Below are 25040 nucleotides of genomic sequence, written 5' to 3'. Positions count from 1 at the left end.
GAGAGCTTGGGACATTCCCTGCCTTCTAAAGCCAGAAAACCATTATTTCTCTCAACCCTAAACCTCTCATTGGGGTATGATGCCTTAATATGTCACTTCCATAAAAACTAAATGTAGACCACGATTTGTTAGTGTGGATGAGGGCACATGAGGTTGTCACGGGGAAGGACTCCTTTGTGGTTGACACATGTGGACAGCATGGCAGACATCAATGGACTCATTACAACTGCATCCCAGACTCAGGGAATCATATGACAGCATTTTATTTTATCACATCCTATGATTTGACAAACTATGAATAAACCACGGTGCACAAGCCATTTGCTTTATCTCCAAACTCATTTAGTTATTAATATAATTCCAGTCAGGCCAACATGAAGTCTTATTCCAAAAGGTTATATCTAAAGTTCAGTGCTATAAAATATCATTAAAAACCTTAGCATGACACATCAATCCATGTCTGCACATTACAATAGGCATCCTGCAAATTGAATATAAACTGACACAGATATACTGGGGAGTTCCAGAAAGCTGAGAGATTTCTTTAAGTAGAAGTTGCATGAAATAATGCAACCGATAATGAAAAATTACATATTTGGAAATTTCCATGAGAAAAGAGGTATTTGGTGGCTCTTAACAGTTTTATCCAATGGCATAATAATAATAATAATAATAATAATAATAATAACAACAACAACAACAACATGGATGGACCTAGAGAACATTATGTTAAGTGAAATAAGTCAGAAAGAGAAAGACAAGTACCATATGATCTCACTTATATGCGGAATCTAAAGAAAAGAATATGTGAATGAACTAATCAGAAACAGTTTTGGGGACACAAAGAAAAAACAGAGAGTTGTTAGATGGGCGGGGAGGGCGGGTGGGGATAAGGGGAAAGGTGAAGGGATTAGGAAGCAGCTGGTAACCACAAGATGGCCTCAGGGTTTTTTGAAAATTAATTTGGGGAACGTATTCAATAATGCTGTAAAGATTTTGTTGGGTATCCGATGGACATGCGTCCTATTTGGGAGACCACCTCAAAGATACTGTGGATGCCTGATCATGGCATTGTACACCAGAAGCTAAACATTAATGAATGCCAACTATAATTTTATATATATAATGTGATGGCTCGGTGTGAGGTCGGCGGGATAGTGGATGGGGGGAGGGGGGTTGACAGTGTGAGGGATATAAATGATGAACGACTAAGTATTACCTTGTCTTGTACACCTGAAACTAATAAATTAAAATAAAAAAATAAATAAAAAATAAATAAATAAATTTAAAAGAAAATCATCCACAAAGTGTAGAATACTATGAGTCTAATTCTGTATACTCAGTGAACAAGAGAAAATGAATATATGGAAATATAATGGACTCAAACCTTCCTTGATACATACATATCTGATTCAAAAATCAAATTCTATGATAAATATCAAAGAAGATTTCTATGAGTTCTGGCTTTGTAGATGATCCAGGTAAATCCATTCCAAGAATCACCATTTTTAACTAAGATCCCTGTAAGGGATTCTCTGAACTCCCTAACTGAAAATTTTCATGTGTAGAGGGGGGAGGGTAAAAGTCACATGGCTTCTATTACACTTCTAAGGTATATAAGGCCCAAAAAGAAAGAACAATTGCTCCCAGGTCTGTTCAATTATTAGTGCATCCAAAAAAAAAATAAAAATATAAAAAAAAACAAAACAGTTGCTAGCGAGAAATCATAATTTCAATTAAACATCTTCCTTTGGTTCAAAGTCTCAACCACTAATCATCTTAGAGGAAAGCAAGTCTTATTATAAAAATATTAATCAAATTATTCAGATTCCATGAACAGAGTGTAAGCCTATGATTCATTCTCTTTTTTCTGTCACTGCAAAGACACTAAATAAATGCATTACAGCCTGAAAGGGAAAAAAAGATTCCTGAATGATAATATCCTTTAAAAAGAGTTATGTATGTGTGAAAATTCAAATTCCTTGACTCAAAACTGATAATCTGTATATACTAGCTTTCCTACTCTTAGACACAGATCTTAGTTTGTAATATACTCAAATTTCCCTTGAATCTGCAATTATGCAATTGTATCAAAACTGGCCAAAATACCCAAAATTATTTTGTAAAACTCTATTTTACTTCGATCAATTATTATAGTTCAACTACAGAAATATGTTAGGAGTTGAATGAAATTAAGCAGCAAGTTCTTGAATGGAAAGCAATGTAAACATTTCTTCCTAGGTATCTATCCAGAGAAATCCAAAACTCTAATTCGAAAAAGTTTATGCACCCCTATGTTTATTGCAGCTCTATACACAATAGCCAAGACATGGAAACAACCAAACTGCCCAACAGTAGACGATTAGATTAAGAAACTGTGATACATTTATGTAATAGAGTATTACGAAGCCATAAAGAATGGAATCTTACCATTAGCAACATTATGGATGGACCTAGAGAACATTATGCTAAGTGAAATAAATCAGACAGAGAAAGACAAATACCATATGATCTCATTTATATATGGAATCTAAAGAAGAGAATAAATGAACTAACTAATCAGAAGCAGTATCAGAAACATAGAGGAAAAACTGAGAGTTGCTAGATGGAGGAGGGGGTATAATGGGGAAAGTGAAGGGCTTAGAAAGCACAGTGGTAACCACAAGATTGCCACGAGGATACAAAAGTCAATTTGGGGAATGTAATCAATAATGTTGTCAAGATTTTGTAGCGTATCTGATGGACACTTGTCTTATTAGGGAGACCACCTCAGGGATAATGTAGATGCCTGATCACTGCACTGTATACCTGAAGCTGAAGCTGAACAATAATGAATGTCAACTACAAGTTATATATATATATATATATATATATATATATATATATATATATATATATATATATACACACACACACACATATGCATATATATATATGATATATATATCATATATATCAATGCTATACCCCACGTCTATATAATATGTATATAGTGACAAGACGTGGGGTATAGCATTAGGAATAGAGACAGTGGAAATGTAACAGCTGTATGCGATGTCAGAGGGGTAGTAGATTGGGGGAGGGGAGTTATCACTTTATGAGGGATATAAATGATAAATGTCTAACTATTACATTGTTTTGTACAACTGAAACTAATAAAAAAATTCTATAACACATGCTTTTTTTTTACTTTTTACTTTTTAGTTGCGCTATCATCTTTGCTAGAAAGAGTTAAAAGTATCTGGCTTTCAAATGAACATGATTTTAAAACATTTTCTTGTACAAATTATTGAATGAGCAATTATGTCACACAATTCCAACTATAAGTATATCCCTTTTATAATGAAAAAAATATCATTCTTCAACAAGTGTAAAATAACCCTTCATTACCCTATTATCCCCCACGTTTCACTTACATTTTAATAATAGTATAATGCTGTTACATTATGATATCTGTACAGAGAAACACTAGAAGTAAAATCCAGACTTCTAAACTAAAATCCAACAAGAAATATACATGTATACCTGTGTATGTGCATATATATTTATATATGGATATGTATGTATATGTATTATTAATGAAAGTATATTGGAATTTGAATGCACTATATTAGGAAAATACTTGCATGTTTATGTGTATACTATAGGACGTTAAAAGGGAATTAATATTTATCAATTTAATTTGGCGCACATAAGACAAGCCGATGTGACTTTATGTGTCTTCTTCTCTCTGTCTCTCTCAGAACAAATTTACAAATATAAGATGGTTGCACTCTAAAAAGTAGTGCATCGGATTATTTTGGGACATTTTTCTTAAGTAACCAAGTATTAATGAGTAACTTAGTTGAAATTAGTTCCTTGAGTTATACTGATTCAATCATTTTTTTAAACCGTGTGTAGATATGCTTTAAAACAGAAAGTAGTGTCTTAAAACACAAGTGTATAGAATGAATTTATTAGCAATCTTGGACACAATGATTCAAAATATTATGATATCAATTTTGCCAAAGGAAAGTTTACTCCAATTCAAATTATATTATTACAGCGATTAAATCTTGCTTTAAACAAATTCCAAGATTTAAGTGTTCACCACTTCATTTCTTTCAACGTTAACTGAGTACCTACTATGTATCACAGAGGTACAGAAAGAAGAATAAGCCTGGCGCCCTACATATAAAAAAAGCTCAGAATGCGTGGAAAATAGCTAATAAACATAATTACTAAATGGTGTGATCAGTGCTGTAGTAGATGTGTGTATGAAGTTCTGCGGAGAGAACAATCAAGGCTACTGCTGATTCTGCAGTGGGAAGATAAGGTCAATTTCTGCTAACAATCAATGGACAGGATTTAATAAATGGAACGATGAAAATGAGCCATCTTAAGGCAATGTCACTTATTTCGGGACTTTTAACCAGGGCACATGGTACAGAAGGGATAGAAAATCAGAGAACACATATTTAGTACATTTTTATTTTAATCCAATTATTTTAGAAAAGTAACTGAACCGCTTGGATGGGCTCCAAGAAAAGCCTCTTTTACGATGGATGGTACTCTATTACAAACCATATTGCACTCTATTTTATCATAAAACATATTTTACCAGCTAGATGTTATTTGTAGGGGTTTGAAAGAAGCCATGAATCCCTACAGAAATGGAAAAAAAACAAAAAGGTAAACACAATTTTGTGATAAATGGCCACCATTCCTGTCATTCACTTGTGGTTATTGTGTGCTAAGGCAACAAAGAATGAAACAAGATGATGATTGTTGAAAACAGAAACAAATATAGATTTTACGTCTGTACTTGGGCTAAAAAATCATTGATGGGTCTGATGCAGGGTGTGGAACTCTATTACAGCCTCTTACATAAACTCTTTCTGATGGAAATAAGGGGAGGATTTCCACCAAATATTCAGGGTTATTTTCCTCATGGATGGCTATGGGTATCTGACAAGGAATAGGCATCCTATGGGAATAGCATCCAAAGGGAATACTCCAGGTATATCAGAAGTAGAACTGAAGCCCTGGCCATGGCCAGTAAGCTGGCTATGGATAAGAACAAGAAATGATTCTTTCTGTAGTCACAAAGAATGGAATCCCTGTCTGAGGCAACTTTGGTGGGTATTTGGCTGTTCCCCAGATGCATGAATATTTCTGAGAAACAGCGAGATAGCTCTAGTGTGGGAAGTCAAAGGAGATTTCGGTGAGGAGGGAGATTCCCGTCAAGCCTCTGGCCACATCCAGGGCTGCTCTTTTAATGAGTTAATATAAACATCAAACCAAGTGCTGAATCAATGAATTCACCTACTTAATTTTGTAGTTAATTAGTGGCAGCAAGTCTGAAATGAAGTGCTTACCCTGCGGAATAGCCACACACACACACACACACAAAAGCAACTCTAATGTGCAGAAAAAGTTGGCTAGAAAAAGGAGAGGAAAGGAATAAATGTGACAAGCATGATGAGAAAGGAGACAGAAGAAGGCAAGAAGACTTAAAGAAAGGAAACAAGTCATCCAGAATATGTGAGAAGGGGGACAAGGAAAATGCATTCCCATTGTCTGACAAATATAGCCCTGCAACCTGTAAAATATTTCTGTGAAACACTTAGACTGTAGAAAGAGAGAGCTAAAAGTAACCTTGCAGAGCATCCACATCAAACTCCATTTTACAGAAGGCTGAGAAAGAAGAAGTGACTTGCGTAGAGTCCTGTAGAGGCCTTGTGTAGAGGCCAGAGACCAGCAGCATCAGCGCTGGAGAGTTACTGCGGACAATGGCGTTCCGCAGTGAAAACGGGCTATTTACGAAGATGCTGCCGGGAAGCTATAGTGACGTGGGCTCACATTTCCTATTTTACTCGCAACCACCTGCTCAAGTTCTTTTACAAGGCTCTAAAGTTTGTATCTTACGGCAGTGTTCTGTACTGCTGAAGTAATGAAGTTAATGACAGACATGGCAGGCACTTGCCATAGACTTGTGCATATACATATGTATATATGTATACACACACAAATATATACACACATCTATACATATATATCTGCTTTACATACACACATACATATATGTACACATATATGAAATTTATCTTGCTCGGTAATGACAATAAGAGAAAAATCCTTTAAAATGCCATATGCTACCAGATTCATTCTCTAAAAAGGACCTTTTTGCCTCCAATGAAATGACAAGGAAAAATAGTAAAGCTCAAGTTTTTTGAAATCATATGAATTTAATTTTGTGAAAAACTCACGACGTTCGGTGTCTTTTCCTCTATTTGTTATTGCAAACTTCATCATGACACACGCGTATTCTGTGGATTAGCTTCAGGAAGTAATGCTATATGGTAGAATCAGATGCGAACAGGGGTAGAGAATTAAATCATTATGAGTAACAACTTCATTATACTCCTTATAATGATCACAGAACAGGAACTTGGGCAAAGAAACTCTTGTACACCTGAGCAGATCCCATGGGAAATCCTGGGACCTCCATCTGCCATGTCAGCAGTACAAAACACAGATGCAGGTAGCCCGCTGAAGAAGACAAGCAGACCTTTATACACAGAAGTACCAGGGAGCTCCACATCCCTGCTACGCAAACAGCCAATTGACACCTGGAGCTCTGAACAACTGCTTTTCGAACAGCAACTCGCCAAAGAGACCTTGTAGGAAAATCAGCAAAAGAGAGTTCCTATTTATTTATTTATTCATTTATTTATTTATTTTTATTTTAAAGAGGGCGAATCTCACAGTGACCCATGTGGGGATCGAACCGGCAACCGTGGTGTGATTAGCACCACGCTTTAACCAGCTGAGCTAATCAGCTACCCCAAGAGTTCCTTTTATTTTAAAGATGACACTGCGAGGAGGGGGCTCCTAAAGGAAAAGGCTGCCTAGCCCCAAGCAGAGTGCACAAGCCATCTATTAAAAAAAAAAAAAAAAAATGAAAATCTAAAAACAAACACTGTGTAGAAATAAAAAACAAAACAAAACAAAAAGACATCAGCCGTTGGAAGCCTGTAAAGCAAAACATTTTTTTGTTGTTGTTCAATTACAGAGTACATATTGAGTATTTCCTATATGTAAGTCATGGAGAAGCGGACATAGAAGAGTAAGTGAAGGGGCTGTCCTCAGGGAGCCTTCACTCTTGGTGGGGAAGCAAAAAACAGGCCCAGAGAACAATTACCCGTACAAAGCAGGATACAGGAAATGGCAAATAATGCAGCATAGCCAAGCAATACATACTGGAATTGAGCGAATACTAAAAGCTGAAATACAGAGGCTCTGGAGGAGTGCCAGCTTTCAGGGTCTAGCATTATTTTCCAAGTGAGGGTTTGCTAGTAGGAGAACAGTGGAGAAACAGTGCTCTGGAAGATAAAGAACTGGTGATAAAGATGGGCTGGAAAGAGAAGGGCAGATCCAGGCGTGACTATCGTTATCTGGGCCGGATAAGTGCTAAAAGCCTGAACAGGGTAGGAGGGCATAGTCTAGAGACACTATGAATCAAGGAGCTACTTGGTCTTGCCAGCCCCGAGGGACAGGAAGCAGTGGTTCAGGTATCATCAAAGAGTGAGCAGCACCAAGCATCTTCAGTTTGTTTTTAAAATGCCTTAGATTTGGGGATAAGTAGCCACAACTGATATTAAAGTCACTTTAGAGTTTTTGAATATAAGATACTCGGTCAAATATACAGTAGGCAATAAGAAGAATTCTCAGCTGTCAAACTGTGCCCTGTACATTGTCCCAGTGTGCAGTTCTTTCTCCCTGCATCTTGAATCCTACAGAAGGATGAATGGCTTATGTCTCTGGAAGGCCCATCAAAAGTCACGTGGGAATTCAGGACACTGATATAAGGGGGGGGGGCAGATCCTGTCTGTGCATATGTATATGTTTGTATGCGCACATATATGGGATCTGTTGGTGCCCACAGATCCTGCAACTGCAGTGTGTTGTGCCTGCTCTCCCCACCCCTGCAGTCTGTCTCGCAAGCAGAAGACAGCCGAAGGAATAAGGAAACTGATTTGGGGTATTGCCTCCTACCTGGCCCAATGCCCAGATGAGCTGAGAACAGCAATCTTGTTTAGCAGTTTCTTGGGAAACCAGCAAAAACAGTGTCCCAGAGCTATATCCCCTTCTGTCTCTCCCGCAGATTCTCCCGGTGGGGATGAGTAAAGAATCTTACTTAGGAGCTATGGCAGAAAGGGTCCAACGTCCCCTTTCTTGTATATATGGAAGAGGATATCTTCTGATGGTTATAGCTGAGACAAGAAATATGTTGTACCCCCTTATGCAACTAAGCATGTGACTACCATTGCACTGCAAAGAAGAAGGCCTGCCAACTACTAATATCTGTAGAGGTATTGAAAGTTCAGTTGCCAGGAAACCACTGGGATATGAAATGCTTCCTCACTCTTCCAAACATATGACAAACAACAAGGCATCCTAAAACACCCTTGCGGTTTATTTGTGGTGATCTCAAATGGTTACATTTCAAATACATGGCACAAGGAAAGCTTCCCTTTCAAATATCTAGAGTTGTGGCTGAACAACTGCCCTGAGCCAAACCACAGGCTGAAAAATACTAGAAGAGATTATCCAAGCTGAGAAACCTGGGAAAAGAAGAGAAAAGGCATGAACAATTAAATGCAAGTGACAGTAGAGGAAAGACTTACAGGTCTTTGGTGTTTTTTATTTCTTTAAACTCAGAGAAACAATTTTTTTTTTTTTAAGTAATCTCATGTGAGAGGCTACATAGCACAGCAGAAAAACCACAAGGTAGACCAGTTCAAAGCAGAGTTCTGTCATTTATTAGCTCTGTGAGATGGATAAGTCATTGAGCCTATCTAAGCTTCCCTTTCCTCGTGTTTAAAAAGAAGTGCTTATTTCCTTGTGGTTATAATGTCATTATAAATGTAAAGCATTTTGAACACTGCCTACACATACTAAATGTTATCACTCACTAAATGTTACCTATTGTTATTTTTTCACATTATTAGTACAGTTTTTATAAGGGCACAATGAAATAAAACATGTAAAATAACCCACTACAATCTCTACTGTATAATTGGTGGTCAAAAGAATGGTACTCTTCATTGTTTTAACTTTCCGGGCACAACCTACACCACCAGTAGTTTGCTCTACAACAGGTTTTAGGAGAAGCATTAGGAACTTGGTTTGATTCTCAAATCAGAGTGTGTCACTGTGTAAGTATGAATAAAGGGTCCATACTGTGCACAGCATGGTACATTCAGTGTAAAGACTACAAAAGAGATCATTCCCAGTCCTTGAACTTGGCGAGGAGCCATGTCCTTTGAACAGATCTTAACAAAGACTTGTATCCAAAGCCCAGGTAACTTTTTCTTCCACCTTGCCTATGAAGAAGCAAAGGACATCATGCCATATTACTTGGATCATTACCCTTAGGGAGGCAGAATGAAGAGTCCAGGATGGACTATGTCACTGCTGAGATCTTTGCAGTGACAAATTAGATGTAATCAAAGCTTGATGGGAGCACACGCAGAGCTGGTGCAAGTGACCAAGAGCATGGGTATTCGAGACAGTTTAAAGAACATCTACCAACAAACTTCTATTGAGAGGAGATGATTCTTTTGTTTTTGCTTGTGTGTCCTTACTTCCAGAAAAACCTGTAAATTCCCTTTGAAAAACAAGAGTCTGTTCCTAACAGATGAGAGGAGCAATGCAAAAATAGCATGAGTGCAGCTGAAGTTGTTTCTTTGAAAAATTGATAGCCAGATGATTTGCAGGAAGAACAAAACTCCTTAGATGGTTATTAAAACTTCGATATCTAAATGCAAAGGAACGTTACAGAGAAGTAAAAACAAAATTAACCCTTCTAGCAACTTACAATGTGAAACAAAATAACTTATCCTTCCCACTCTCTACCTTAGACCTATGGCATTACCTGTGATGATCTCTCCAGCACCTAATTCCTCTTGTCTCTCAATAGCCCCTGGCTTCCCTCTGGGATTCATTTGAACCTCAAATCCATTGTTTTGAAGCCAGTGTCTGGTACATGTGTGGGAATATGACCTGAACTAGTGCAGTCAGCTTGGATCTCAGGATGCTCTCTGGGAATAACGGGGCAAAAGTGTGAACCTTTCTCTAGTGGATGTGAGGGAATACAAAGCAATAGTCTGAGGATGGGAGTCGACAGTGGAAGAGGACTAAGCCAAGAGAATTACAGAAAAGAGAGCAGAAGTCCCTGTGACATTGTTAACACCTGGATCCCACTATACCTAAACTTTGTGAACTTCAGGACTTTTCAACTGCATGTGTCAGTAATTTTTTTCCCCGCTTAATCTAGTTAGATTTTGTTCTCTTATTTCCAATCTAAACCATCCCAACGGATACAAGGCTTGAGAGATCAGTTCCACAAGAACACTCGAATATGGATGGATAAAAATGATCTATTCAGCAGGAATGCAACAAAAGTTTATTTCAATGAGCCTACCTATTCTGCTTTTCAAACAGTAGAGTTACACCAAAAATATCAGGAACTTTACCATTTGAAATTCAGAAACTCATCTACTAACGGTCTTTTTTCTTTTTCATTAAACAACCTGCCCTTGATTATTTTTAACTTCATTTGCCTGAGGCACATGCCTAGTGATTATTTTGCAACATTGCTGTATGAACATGCCTCTTACATTTTGACAAATAATAGCTTCAGTGTTTTCCATGTGAAAGCATTCTGTTAAAAAGCGTTACCTGCATTATTGCACTTGTAACTCACCACAACCCTGTACTATATTTATTCTCATGTTGCAGATGAGAAAGTTTTGGTTTAAATGGGTAAGTAAAACTGTGCAAAGCCACAGATCTAAAAAGTGACTGGGGTCGGGTCAGTCTGGCTCCTATTTCTACGCTTTTATATCATCAAACTTATAGAATCATCAAACTTGTAGAATGCAAAGTAACTGGCACATAGTACTCAGCCTATTAGCAGCTATTAGCATTACTGATAGGGCTATGCTTTGGGAGATAAAATTTTATTCTCAAATCTCTAGTATATGAATCTGAGAAAAAAAAAGCAAAGAGTTCCTCTGTATCTAATACTACACAAAGGTCTCTCATGACTCCTTTGGCTGAAGTACCCATCCTCTCTTTCAGGTGAGTATCTGGACATATTTGCAGGGAAGCAGAGAGACAACTTCAATGCCAGCCCTGGGTAAAAGAAAGAGAACCTCTGGGTGTTAGCACCCACTGGCTATCTCAGACCTATCAGGGATGCTCGAAATCCTTCGTATTTCCTCTGTGCAAACACCTTGGAGATGTGTTGTGCCTCATCCCTGGCAGGATTGAAAGGCCCAGAGGCGCCTCACAATGAACAGTAGACAGAGAGCGATGGGACTGAAGGCTTTAATACAGACAGAGCCTCTGTCCCTTCTTGGCTGCTGCAAAGAGCAGCAGGGTTGGACCTGAAGTGATGGCGCTGTGCCGGCAAAGCACTTTGGCACATGCCGGGATATGAAAGGCTCTAATGAGACCCATTTCACAATTCACTGGCCACGTGCATTAAGCAGGCAAAGCTTTCTTCCTAGCAGCCCACAATATATCCTATGGCCCAGGTCTGCGATTGGGTTCCCCTCCACCCACTATACCAGATCTCTCACTGGCCCCCTCATTTCTCTTTCTTTGGCAGTGAAATAAGCTAAACAAGAGGCAGCAGCCTAGCTTTAAAGAGACAGGAGGTATTTCCAACTGCAGATCTCTGTCAGGGTCTACAGGAACCTTGCAGAGACCTGCAATGCATGCTAATCCCTCCACTGGTTAATAGAGTGGGCTCCTTCATAGTAAAATCATTGTTCTTTCTAATTGTCAGAGACCGCTGCTCTGCACTTGCCTGGAGCGATCCAATTAACATATCACCACAACACCAACTATTATAATATGTTCTGTGTCCTACCAACAAGGGAAAGCCCCAACCCTGCTTCCATCCACAGCTTCCATCTAATTAGGTCTTTAATATGTGGACAGGGGAATAAGAAACCCAGATAGAAGGCTATATGTCTGACTCACATTCTGCCTGAAAGCGACCGAGTGGAGTTGGAATGTTTTTGTTGTCAATGAGGAACAAGTTGAGAAAGTGAGAACCAAAGAAAGGACAGAGCGAGGAGGGAAAGGATGAGGAGGTAAGGACTAAGGACTGAGGAAGACAGGGAGGGTTGACAAAAGGGTGAGGAGAGGGAAAGGCTGTTGGCTACTTTGGGAAATTGAAAACCATGTAACTTCTGCTAGAAACTGTCACCATGGCAACGTTCAAACAATACAGAGAAAGCCTTCATAGTTCCATTCTTGCCTTCCTGAACACCACTGTGTAGATGTTAACTCTTTTAGGGTGGCTTCTGACTGTCTGCCTTTTTAGTTAAAAGAAATCTGAGTCCTCCGGATCACTCCCCATAATGCATTTAAATTAATTCACTCACACACATCCTCTGGTCTGTGCAGAGGTAATTCTCACTAGAGCTCCTCTAACTAAGGGATCAACATTCTCCCTGCCCAGATTAGAAAAGCCCAACTCATAGCAGTCTCTCCCCTCACCCTCCACCCCCTAGAAGTTGTAAAACTCAGCACATTCTGAGGTCTGGCTCAGATTCAACTGTAAACCATTCAAGAGAGGCACGTCTTTACATTTTCAAATGTCAAGCACCATTGCACCATTTTTAAAAAAACCATTTTTGAGTTACTAAACTTTCCACCATCATTATCAAGTCATTGGTTCAAAGAAACCATGTCTATCGTCCTTAGTACAATGTTTCTCAGGCAAAACAAAAACAAACAAACAGAAAGATCAGCTCTGTGGATAATAGGATATCTATTTAAGCATCACAAATCAATCAATCAACTTGTTCTAGGCAGGACCACATTTATAATAACACATTATTTCAATAATCATAGGACAGTATTAGTTATCATAAGAAAAAAATGACCTTACTCTTTTTCAATCTATGAAAATACTTCAATCGCAGATACTATCTGAGCAATAAATAAAGAATATAATCAAATGGCTAATTCTCCTACATTCCCTTCAGTGACTTAGGCAAAATCAATGGGATGAAACTAAAGGACCCCTCCCAAGAAAACAGTGTTGTCTCAGCAGTTTGTAGTTCATCAAGAATAAGAGACCACACTTAGCACTAGTGCTTCTAAATAAGCCTTCCCTTGTAGAACTTCTCAACTCCTAATTCTTTATAACAAGAAATCACTATTAGGGAACATTGCTTTGGACATTCTGAGACCAAAACGTTGTTGAGAGGATTCAGAGGATAACTAAATTTAAAAAGCATTGTGAAGCATTACTATCAATGCTCTCCTTTACTATTACTATTATTAGGTTAATAACAGTAATCTCTAAATTGGAAAGAAATCATCTAAAACTAGAAGAAGAGACTTTTTCTAAAAAAAGACTAAAAGGTAAGTAAATGTTCCAATTCAACATACCCAAGGCATATATTTCTCAAGATTGAACAAAATTAAACTACCATATTTTGCCATGTACAGTGCACACTTTTTTGCCCAAATTTGTGAGGGAAAAATAAGGATGCTCATTATACATAAATAGTATTAATTCTGTATCTATACAAAGGATTTTGTTTTTAAATCTTTTATCTATGCTTATAAGTTAAAAGTGTAACTCTAGAAATCAATAACGTTATCTGTGTGCAAAATAGTACCCTGGAACATGATCATCAGTTTTGATGAACTTATGACGAACTTACAACGACGAAGAGTTCTTCTTGGCCTTCTGTGATGTGTAAACATGGTAAATTTGTTACTGATACATAAAATTTCTTGTACCTTGTATCTGTTCTTGTGTTTTGTAATTATTCGTTACATAAAACTTCTTGCACCATAATATGTTTATAAAATAGATGCTAAAATTCCTTTATAAAACAAAGATCAAGTACCTAAATGTAAACAAATAAAAATTCGAATTAAAAATTAAAATATTTTTTTCCTAAAAGTTTGGGCTAAAAATGTGGGTGCGCATTATACATGGGAGAACGTTATAGGGTATAATTAAACAGTACATTACCATTTTGCACTTTCTTTCATCTGATTCAGTTTTTTCTGAGAGAAAGAAGGAAGCATCTTTCTGAAGCATGAAGCCAGAGCATCTCCTGAGAATGTATACTTGGCTCCATGAAACCAGGTGCTTCCATATTGTGAACAGTGACTGCAGCTTACCAAATATTTTAATGCACACAATTTTACTAAGAAAAATATATTTTTTTCTCTCCCATTATAAGATTCCATATTTGGGCATTACTCAAATTTAAAAGTCATAGTCAATGACTATTTCCAATAGTAATCCATGAGTAGAAAGGCCCATTTCATGTAATTGTGCAGCTTGTGCAATGCACAACTCCAAGGGTCTCCTTCAATTTTCTGAACAATATTCCTTGTGAACAATGCCACTGAGGAGTGTGCATTGCAAAATCTGTAGTGGGCCATTAGCACTTATAAATCATTGCATCAAAGTAACACTAAAATATATTTACAGAACTATTATCAATATTTCGAAAAGCCAGCTAGGAACCATGCATGTTCTCATACAACTGCATACAATTAAAACATCTTTTCTTTTGCTTCAATTTATATCAACTCAAGTTCACAAAGGCCATCCAGTACATTTCAAGAATGATGGTTGGCATGTATGTTTTCAATTAGGAAAAACAGAGGAACAAATTTCAATGCATTTATTGGGCAAAGTAGTTTTGAAATATGGGTCTCTAGAAAAAATAATAAGCATTTATTGGTTCCACCAAAAAAAAAAATATATATATATATAGAAGGCACAGCTCACAGTGGCCCACACGGTGATCAAACCAGCAATCTTGGTGTTATTAGCACCATGCTCTAATCCACTGAGCTAACCAGTGATGCCACCAAACTATATTGAAAATTCCTGTGAGCTATATTAAATGTGAGAGGTGACGAGATGAGTAAGATGGAACCCTATCCTAAAAGATATCACAATCTAATGTGTTTTGGCCAAGTAAGTAGGTATGTTCTAACAGTGATAAGAGCTATCACAGATGTATGAACAAAATGTTGGTGTACAGAGGACAGGGAGACTCACTGGGCCAAGGGGAGCTAGGAGATTTCCCCTAAAGAGGTAACTTGCATTGTGATTTGACATATGAAATGTATGCCCTAGACAAATAGAGTAGCTCCCTCAAAGTTTGCACCAAAAGTAGCCTGGGATATCTCCAGAGAAATAAAATACTCCGCTTGGCAGGCAGATAAGAGAGGACATGGATAGGCTGGCCAGACTGTGTTATCAAGAGAAGAATATGGATTTTATTCTATAAATATACTTATAGAATATAGACAATATAGACAAGGGGATTTCTAGCTTTATTTCTTTGGATGGTCCTTCTGAGGGAAGAATGAATTATGGATTACACTAAAGAAAACTTGGCATCATTAGAAAAACTAGAACTTTAGAAAGATATCTAGGTGAGAAAAGGTGGAGTCTGGACCAAGGGAGACAAAAAAACTGAGTTTAAGATAGTGAATAGATTTGATGAGTGGTTGGATATAAGGGAGGTTAAAGAAATACTGATCATTGAAACTGAAAATATACGGACTCCTGGAGGGAGAATAAACGTTTACCTTGTTGTATTAAGTCTGTGAGGCCTATTGGAGCCCAGGGAAGGAAGTGGGATCTTGCTCGTGGTGGAGATTTCAGCACACACAAAGTGTCCAAGGCCAAGGATTTGAGTGTCATCTCTCAAAACAAGCCCAGCTGACATCTCTCAGAGATGCAGAGACTGGGACCACAACAGATTCGAAAGGGGGGGAGGTCTTCAACATTTAAGGAGAGAGCAGGAGGAGGATGCAGTGAAATGGATACAGGAAGTGATTGCAAGCAGCCCCTCAAGTCCCTGGAAGAATTTCAGAAAGCCGACAATTAAGTATCAAGTGCCACCGATAGAACAAAGATGACATGGACTGAGATCAAACCTGTCAGGTTTGTAGGATATTGTAACTAAACTTTAGAGTTATTATTAGCATTGACCTTATTTCTCATACAATTCTGAGTTTTCGGATGATCTCATAGCATTTTGCAAAGCTTTTCTGTCCGTTAGTTACAATGAGTGAGTGAGGACAGTTTTTCCCAAGTCTTTGTTAGAAACTGTCCCTTCCTCACTTATGGGCACTCTTGGATATAACTGAAGACTGGCAAAAATATGCAAGGTGTACATGACCTAAGTATCTGGTTACAACTTTTGTTTCAGGAACCAGGGAAAGGCGGACTGCAGACATTTCAATCCCAATTTCAATATTGAGATTGAGTACCCACTTAGGTTGACAGTGAGCCGCCATATTTATTTGTTACCAAGTCAACAAGTTTGAGTTTACTGGTTCTGATTTCATTTCTAAAGTCAGTAGAAATGTAGTTTCTACTTCCATCTCCACCAGTGGTTAGCTGCTGTATAACCACAGACAAGTAACTCAGCCTTTTTTGTGTTTCAGTTCTCTAAGTAAGAATTAAGAAGAAAAAATATGTTTTACTTTCAACATAGTGCCTGATACATATCAAATGCTCAATAAATAGTAGTTATTATCACTAAAATGAAATTATACCCACAATCTCTATAAGTGTTGAAAGCTTCTATAAGTATAGAAAGCTGCCATCAGCTTATTCCAAAGTTAAAATAAGTTCATTGATCTTACATAAGTTTTTCATCTTTTTTACGCTTCATTATGAATCTGATTGACATTGGAAAACATTATAAACATAGTATTACCAACTTTGAAAACTAAATTGGCAAAAAGATTTTCATTTATATTCTCAGTAACTGTAAAGCATAAAACGCTCAGCTTTCAGTTAAATGTTCCCATTTCTGTGGAAAATAACCAAAGGTTTCAATGAAAAGAAAGTGAACTAGCATTTATTGTGCACAGATCATGTCCAAAAAACTTATTAATCATGTGCCAAACACATGTTAATGCTAGCAAAAAAAAAAAAAATGATCTCCATTTTTATAGTTGAAGAAACTAAGGCATAGGAAGGTTAACTGGCCTACTTAGGATCCCCCAGCTAACAGATGGTAAAATCCAGCTAGAATCCAATGTTTGTCTACTCCAAATCTCATTGTATTTCCCTTACAAACACTCTAGAAATTTTTGTCACCTTTGTAATACTGATTCTGCCTTTCTCTCAGAATACTATGCTGTTCCCCTCCACATTTTACCTAGTATTCTGAGATCAAAGATTTTATACTTTTAATTCCTCAGAATCCCGAATTCCCAGGTAGAATCTAGAATCCTGATATCTTAGTGCTTGAAGGAATCTTCGTTTTTACTTTTATTTAACAGAACGTATTGTAAGAACAACCTAAAAGAGGCAGGGTGGCATGTACAAATTGTTAGTCCATTACTGACGGCATTAACAATAAGAAAAACCACCTGACTTTCAGACCTCAGCTTCTCCAACAGAAGGAAATCACTTAGTGGTGCTTATTATCTGTGTGTGTGTGTGTGTGTGTGTGTGTGTGTGTGTGTTATGTCACACATTTGTACATGCACACATAGACAGAGTCAATACACTCCTTGATATTTTTCATTAAGCCTCTATAAGTTACATAGGTACATATGTGCATTTGGGTCCTTTGGAGAAAATGTCTCTTAAAGTCACTTCAGTTAGTCAGTTAAGGCACATTTATTGCATGCACACTATTTGCACACAATAGACACTCTTCTAAGGTGCTGAGGACATGCCAGAGAACAAATAAAATCCTTCTCCTCAGAGACTGTTACAAGCACACTGTCTCAACCACAAGATCTGCCCAATCAAGTTCCAACTGTCAAATGTATATCTCTCCAGAGAAATCATATTGAAGGAGGTTGCAACAGACTCTTGATATCCTTAGAGTTTTCCAAGACACCATTTACAAATCGTTACTTTTTTATGCCTGTATTATAAAATACTTGGCAATCTAATGAAACTTTACAAAGACACAGAGTATATTTCCCGTAGTTCATAAATATAGTTGAATCTTTCCTGAGAGAATGGCATCCACTAAAGCACTCCCAAATATTTGGGAAAAGTGTAGGACCTCACCAAAAATGGGTGCTTCTATTTGTGTTACTCCAACCTTACTCTTGTCTATATATTTCTTCTTTTGTACTCTGTACCTACATGAATTTAGGTTAACAACTTCCTTCAAAAAAGACCATACCTGCTGTTTGTTTGTTTGTTCGTTTGTTTGTTTTGCAAATACTGCATTACCTGAACTAAAATCAGAGATTTCAATGTGCATTTATTGAATGCCTGCTGTGCATGACACATGCCATCTGACTTCCTCTTCATGGCAGTCAGTTCCATACGGTTGCTATAACCTTACAGATAAGCAAGCAGGCTCAGAGCGATTAAATGCTGCATGTAACACATGTGACCCAGTCGAAAACTGAATATTCAAACTCACTTAGGATGCCAGAATCCAAGTTTACTGAATTTCTCAGTCACCTTTAAGAAGCACACAAAAAAGTCAACTTTATCAAACGGTAAAAACTTGCACTGACAATCTCTTCATAAGATCAACGAAGATGGTTAACTTCAGGAGACTTCCCCAAATTAACACAGATTTCACATTGACTTCCAAATCAAAAAGAGGCAGTACAAAAATCCAATGGGCAACTCCACAGCCTGCCTACCTTGTTACAATCTACAGATATGAAAGCAAGAATATCAATAATTACAACAACAGGACTATTTCTCCTTCAAAGTGGGAACAGGTCTCCTCTGAAAGTCTCTGTTCGAATTGGACACAACACAGGGCTGCTGTTGCAGAGAATGAAATTATGACCAAAAACCACCAGTGGCTGATCTGAAAACCACTGGTGAGCTGGTGTTGGAAGATCTGCATATGCCAACAATAAGACATGTCTACACAAAGTTTTGATCCTGTACAGTCTATCGGGCCTTTATCCTATCACATAGCAAAGGTGTTTAACTAACACAAGATTCCTGCCAACTAGGAAGACCGTGAATCCAAATTGTGAATTTGGGGGCCTTACTATTAGTTGTGGAATTTCATGCTGTCTATTTTAATTCTATTATTGCCTAGAAATCTTCCTTTATTTTGTGTATTCCAGGCCCAGGCAATATAATATTCTGCTAAACTTTTACATTCAATACACAAGTTCTATCTTATGGAACTTTTAGACCAAACTCATAGCAATGCAATAAAGGCATTATTTGTTTTCTAAAATCTCATTTAAGTATTATAGCTGCTGAGATTTATTTTTCCATACTTGAAGGAGAAAAACCTTGATTTTCAGGTTCCAGCTTGAAGGAGCATTTCATACCTAAAAGGATACGTTGTGGACAATCTGTAAGGTCAGTGCATATTCCCTGGCCCTCAAGTGTAGCCACTAGAACTGGCAAAGTTCTTGGCCAGCCTGTATTCATTCCCTTGAAGTTAATACAAATTAATCCTAGAACAGCCTCAGCAAACAGATCTCTTTCTAGGGCCTATTATGCTTGGGGCTTTGCATAACATTACTTTTAATTCACAAAACAATTCTAATTAGTTGAATTCTAATTTGTCAATATTAGCATTCCCACCCCACAGATGAGAAACCAGAGGGCCAGGGAACATAAAGGTATGGCCCAAAGGGTACAGCTGTTAAATTAGAGGAGAAAGATATTTGAAAAAGGAAATTCAAAACTTGCCAAACCCATTAGTTTCTTGGCCTGTGGTTCTCAGAAGAGTCCCAGGGTACAACTACCTACTCACAAATGTTACTCAGTGGGCACCGTGCAGCTTCAGGACTGAAATAAGCTTGTGAGGGAAGTTTTCAGGTCTCCCAGGGCCATAACTCTTTCGTCAGTCCATGAACAAGTTGAGCCAACTCTGACTGCCAAAGCAAAGGAGCTAAATCCCAAGCTGGGCAACGTGTCTCCAATTGCAGTGCTGGGGGAGTGAGTGATTCACCAGCACGAAAAGGGATGATATCCTTGGATGCTCTATCATTCCCAGATTTGAAGAACACGCTTAAGTGGAGGTGGGTGGGAGGAGACATTTCAGCCCACAATTTTAAAAACATTCACTCTCTCTCTCTTCTCCCTATCCCCTTCCTTCTCTCATTCAGAAAAGTTTGCATGTGTGTGTAGATGTAGAGGGTACATAGCAGGGGTGACAATAGGGTGGACAGCAATGTACTTCAAGGTCTAATTGGAGGAGCAGTGAAGAATTTTGACGTGAAAAAAAAAGGAAGGAAGGAAAAGAGGGAGGGAGGGAGAGAGGGAGGAAGGAAGGAAAAGGAAAAGGAAACAGAAAAGAAAAAGAAAAAGATAGGAAAAACCTCCCCTGATTGGCAGAGCCCAGCTGATTGTAAAGCTGGGTTTCCCACATGAAGCCCAGAGCTGAACTACGCAGTAAAAACGTCAAAGTACATTTTTCTTTCTTTTTTCTGTTTTGTCAGTTGTGGTAAGTTGCAACTGAGCAGGAATTTATGATAACCTGAGTCAATCTAGGACCACAAGTGGTACTTTAACTGAGGTCATGTAAACACAAAACAAGCAAACAAACAAAAATGCAAGGAATGACAAGATATAGGTAGAAGCCTACAGAGAGCTCAGGGAGAAAAAACACACCAAAAAAACCCCTGCATGATTATTTTCACGGGTTGGTAAATTTATTGCCTGATCTGTGTCCCAACAGGAAACATGTGCCCAGAAAAATAAATTAGAGAAGTGCTCAGCTGTAGGCTAGTTTAGTTAAGGAGTAATGAAAAGGATAAGAATAGATGATGTGAGTAAAAAGAACAGGCTCAGATGCTTGTAGCAGGATGTTTCTGGTTTCTATTATCACCTCTCTAATATAAATCTAACTCCATGGTTCTTTAATGACTCTCCAGGGACCACCACTCACTAAACTAAATGTGCCCAAGCACCAAGAAGGGACCCAGGAGACTGCTGCCTTTCATCTCCTTTAGGATAAACCAGAGTTGTGGATCTTATTATTTTTTAAAATAGTATTAAAGCTAGGGTTATCTGAGCTCTGCTATTTAAAAAAAAAAAAAAAAAGGATATGAATGTTGGAGATGGGCCAGTCTTGAGGTCCAGTGTGGCAGGACTTTATTTCAAGCTCTCAGGACACACACTTTCCTGAACCCTTCCAGATAAAAATGGCAGCTGTAGGGACAGAAGTAGCCACCCATATAGACAGCTGATTCCTAGCCAGTTTGATTTCCAAACTGACTTTTGCTTGCTCTTCTGAGACCTGTGTGAGTCACCTATCTCATATGGTTTGGCCATTAACCAAAGTGTTATAGCTTCTCTAAGCCTCAGTTTCCTTTTTTATTGGCATGAGATCTCTGAGGAGTCTTCTGGCTCTAAAGTTCTATGAGTCAATGATTCTGATGGGAGGCCCCAAAGAGGAATAAACAGGGGTGAAGAGGAAGAGTTGTGTTAAAAAAAAAGAAAAAAGAAAAAAAAGAAAGAAAGGAAGAAAGGGAGAAAGAAGGGAAGGGAAGGGAAGGGAAGGGAAGGGAAGGGAAGGGAAGGGAAGGGAAGGGAAGGGAAGGGAAGGAGAGAAGAAGGAAAGTAAAGAAGAAAAAAAACAGCTTCATGACCCTGGCAGCTATTCGGGAGAGGAAGGAAATGGAAAGAGGGGTGTTCCTACAGGCCCTCAGGTTCTCTAAGCATTTTCAACCTTCTCTTTTTTTTTCTTTCTTAGCCTCTTTCCTCCAAGACAAAGCTGGCTCATGAGAAGTACTAAAGCTCAACACACAGACCTTTTCTTTAGCTCCTTTATCTAAGTTGCCACAGGACACTAAATTTCTGCCTTTTTCTCAAGAGCTCAATCCTGCTGATGTTGGGAATGTTTGTGACAAAGCACAAACCCAGCTGTCCAAGACTACTGCCCAAACCATCTACAATCTAGATAAACCCTCTGTTATCCAGAGAAGTGGTTAGTTAGAACAGGATGGAGTTAAATATAAGTGGGTCCTCCTGGCAAGAAACTAGGTAATCTGAAGACCACATTAGAGCATGTGTACGCAAGAGAGACTGGGGAAAGTGTAGCCACCTCTTTCCACCACTTCGTCCCCCATACCCACTCTCCTCCCTCAATACACCCACCAGCCAGAAGCCATCGTTCATCTGCAGGGCTTATCATCCTATTTTTGTATTAATGCATTCCGATGATCTGCAGTGTCTGGTGGATAATGAAATATAAATCGGGCCCCATTCGATTTCCAATGGATAAACATTTGTGCATCCAACTCCAGGGCTGCCATGCAACTTAAATGCATTCTACAGTGTCAATCACACAGCACAAGCACCCCACAATGCAGTGGCTTTCTTGGGGACATTTCTTTTCCCCGTTGAACATTTGCAAAGGCATTTGCTCAGGATGCAGACAACCTGCATCATTATAGCAAAGGAGCTTATCGGTGAGCACAGCCTGATGGAGCAAATGTGTGGGCCACCCTTTCTCTTATTTCTGGCCCCCTATAGTGATGTCTGTAAAAATCACACTCAAGAAGGTGGGGAGAAAGGGGGAAGGGACTAGGGACGGAGAATTAATGGACATTTTCTTCACCAACAAATAAGAAAATAAGGATCACTCACTGTATTTCAGACTCATCACAGCAACATCCAGATGGAAATCCAGGTGGTTAAGAACAAGTGAAAACACATGATCTTGACACCAAAAAGAAAAAAAGAAAAACACCAAAACAAAAAGAGGTTGATGAAAAATCCAACTGCAATTATCCATCAATTTTAGTCAACACAGGCACAAATCCAACTGTGCTCTGCTGGTTTCTCTCCCCCAATCAATGCCTCATCCTGCCGCGTTCAACTTTTCTTCTCCGAAATTTCTTTGCAGATGTATTATTAATCTCCTTTCCTCTTGTGGGAAATTCAAAAAGAAAACACCACCATATCAGGTCTTTACTGTTCTAAAAAATACCCCAAACTTTTCATTTCAAAAATATCTCCTTGGCTTACTTTCTCCTGTATAGAGAAAAATGAACATACTTTTTCTTTGTGGATTCTCGGTTCTCCATTTCCAATCATCCTTTTGGGGAGAAAGGGGGGGCAGCTGTTTGATTATTATTTATTTATGTCAGAGCACACCAACTCCCGCGGGTCTGAAACTGGTTTATTGGATTTTTCAGTGCCCCTTGTGCCCACATATACACATTTGTGTTAAGATCCAGGTCTCGGAGGAAAAAGCTTCGTTCGTCCTTTTCTCTTGCACAATCAGGGTATCCACTGCGTTCTGTTCCAAGAGAGAGCTGCGTCCCGCATCCTTCATTTCTGCAAGGCACCCGACCGCCACCGCCACCAAAAAAAAAAAAAAGTCTCCTTTTACATCGTCGAATCCTCTCCCCAGCACCCCCTTTAGAAGAATGTGGGGATCAACTCCCCCCACTCGCCACCCTTCCGGCCGGCCCCTTCTCCAAAGATCTGATTAGATTTCTCATCACAACCCAGTGCGCAATTGGGTTTTTTGATTTCAGCCGCCCGGCCAGCCACCTTCCCCTCTCCCTCCAAACTCCCTGTTATATCTTGCCTCCTTCCCTCCACCGCCTCTGCAATTTCATAATCTCACGTTAAATGGAGTGCGGGGGGCGGGGGCCAGGGCGGGGGCGGGGGTAGTGGAGGAAAATTTCAAGGCTCCGTCAGCTGTCAAGAAGACACCCATTCCTCCCCCCTCTACTTCTTTTTTTTCTTTCTTTCTTTTTTTTTTTTTTTAAGGCTTGGGGTGGCTCTCGCTTCCTCTCTCCCCGCCCCCACCCCGGCACCCGGTCCAGTTCCTCCAGGTGTTGCAGAACTCCGCGAGCAGCGCCGGGATCACGGGGGAGACGCGTGACGCGATCCCTCGCTGGTTGCCCCTGCCAGGACCCGGGTCCCCTTCGCCTCCATCGGCGGACAGCGCATCCGGGGGCGCCGCCGCGAAAGAAGTTCAAACTGGGCTTTTATTTCAAATGGGGAGGGCGAAGTGAGGGGACCGACGCGGTGTTCGGCAAAGTAAAAATCATAATAAGGAAAGAAAAAGGGAAATAGAAAATGGAACGAAGGAGGTATTAAAAAAAAAAAAAAGTCCCTAATCGCTGGCTCCTCTCATCCTTCGCCAAGGAAACTGCAGCTTTGATCTCATTTCCAGCTGCGTCGGGTAGATTTTGGAGCCACAAGTTGGTTCCTCTGGGCGCAGACCTTCCCGACGCCGGCTAGTCGGTCACCTGCGAGGAGACGCGTTCTGGGAAGCGCAACTACTCCGCGCGGGCCTTAGCGCCATCGCCCCGGCTCGCCGCTCCCGGCGCCGCAGGAACCCCGGTCCCCTTTCATCCACTTCGGCTTCAACTCTAATTCCTTTCCCTCCCGCTCGTATCTCCCCGCCTGTCCCCAAAGAAATAAATGCGCTCCCTGTGCTAGCGGCAGCTCCTGCCAGGATTTCCCCCAGCCAATAACGCCACGGCCCGGCGTTTAGGGTCCTCGCTCCCAAACATCTGCACCCGAACTGCAGTCCACTTCCCTCCTCTGCCCCCTTTCCTTCCCCTTTTCTTCCCCTTTCTCTGCTTGTGATCACTAAAATACAATTACCCAATTACCTCCCATCATCTTAGCACTGATTGGTCAATTGCATTAACACTTGAAGTTAGGGACAAGGGGATTGGAGCCTCTGCGGCGTGGCACCACTGCCACCTGGAGGATAGAGCCAGAACAGCTGAGTTTCAAAGCAACCCCCATGCTCGGAGGTTAATAATAGGCAAAGAAACTCTGGGGTTGTGTGGGAGTTGTCTTTTTCTCCCCCCCACCCCCTCGTTGAAGTCTGCCTGTTTTCATCCTGAAATCCAGGAGTTGGTGCTACAAGGGGGAAGACAGTGAAATCAAATCACCCCTCGCATTCAAAAATCTCACCAAATATACAAAGCTGTTGCTTTCTGATTGCTGGGCAAGAGCCTCTCCTTTCTCTAGTCTAGCAGGCTGGTCACCAGGTAAGGATTAACTCAGTATGGTCACCTAGGATAGGCCGATCAGAAGGCATCTAGGA

At 39.5% G+C, this 25040-nt stretch overlaps 1 protein-coding gene across 16 annotated transcripts in view; it reads right to left on the bottom strand.

Moving 5' to 3' along the window:
• LRRC4C (leucine rich repeat containing 4C) overlaps positions 1-25040 on the bottom strand; it is a 1068826-nt gene that overhangs the window by 136992 nt on the left and 906794 nt on the right. For 4 of the 16 annotated variants that reach the window (XM_081062629.1, XM_081062638.1, XM_081062637.1 and 1 more), the window contains exon 1: positions 22610-24537. The exons of 11 other annotated variants lie outside the window; for them this stretch is intronic. The gene's annotated coding sequence lies outside the window, so the exon portion shown is untranslated. Of the gene's footprint in view, positions 1-22609; positions 24538-25040 lie in introns of those variants that run through there. One more of the 16 variants, XM_081062625.1, reaches the window with a different exon arrangement.

The sequence above is a fragment of the Rhinolophus hipposideros genome (genome assembly GCF_964194185.1).
Source record: "Rhinolophus hipposideros genome assembly, chromosome: 10".
NCBI lineage: Eukaryota > Metazoa > Chordata > Mammalia > Chiroptera > Rhinolophidae > Rhinolophus > Rhinolophus hipposideros.
The sequence above is the reverse complement of the archived record's forward strand: the minus strand, read 5'-3'. Positions and strand labels throughout refer to the sequence as shown.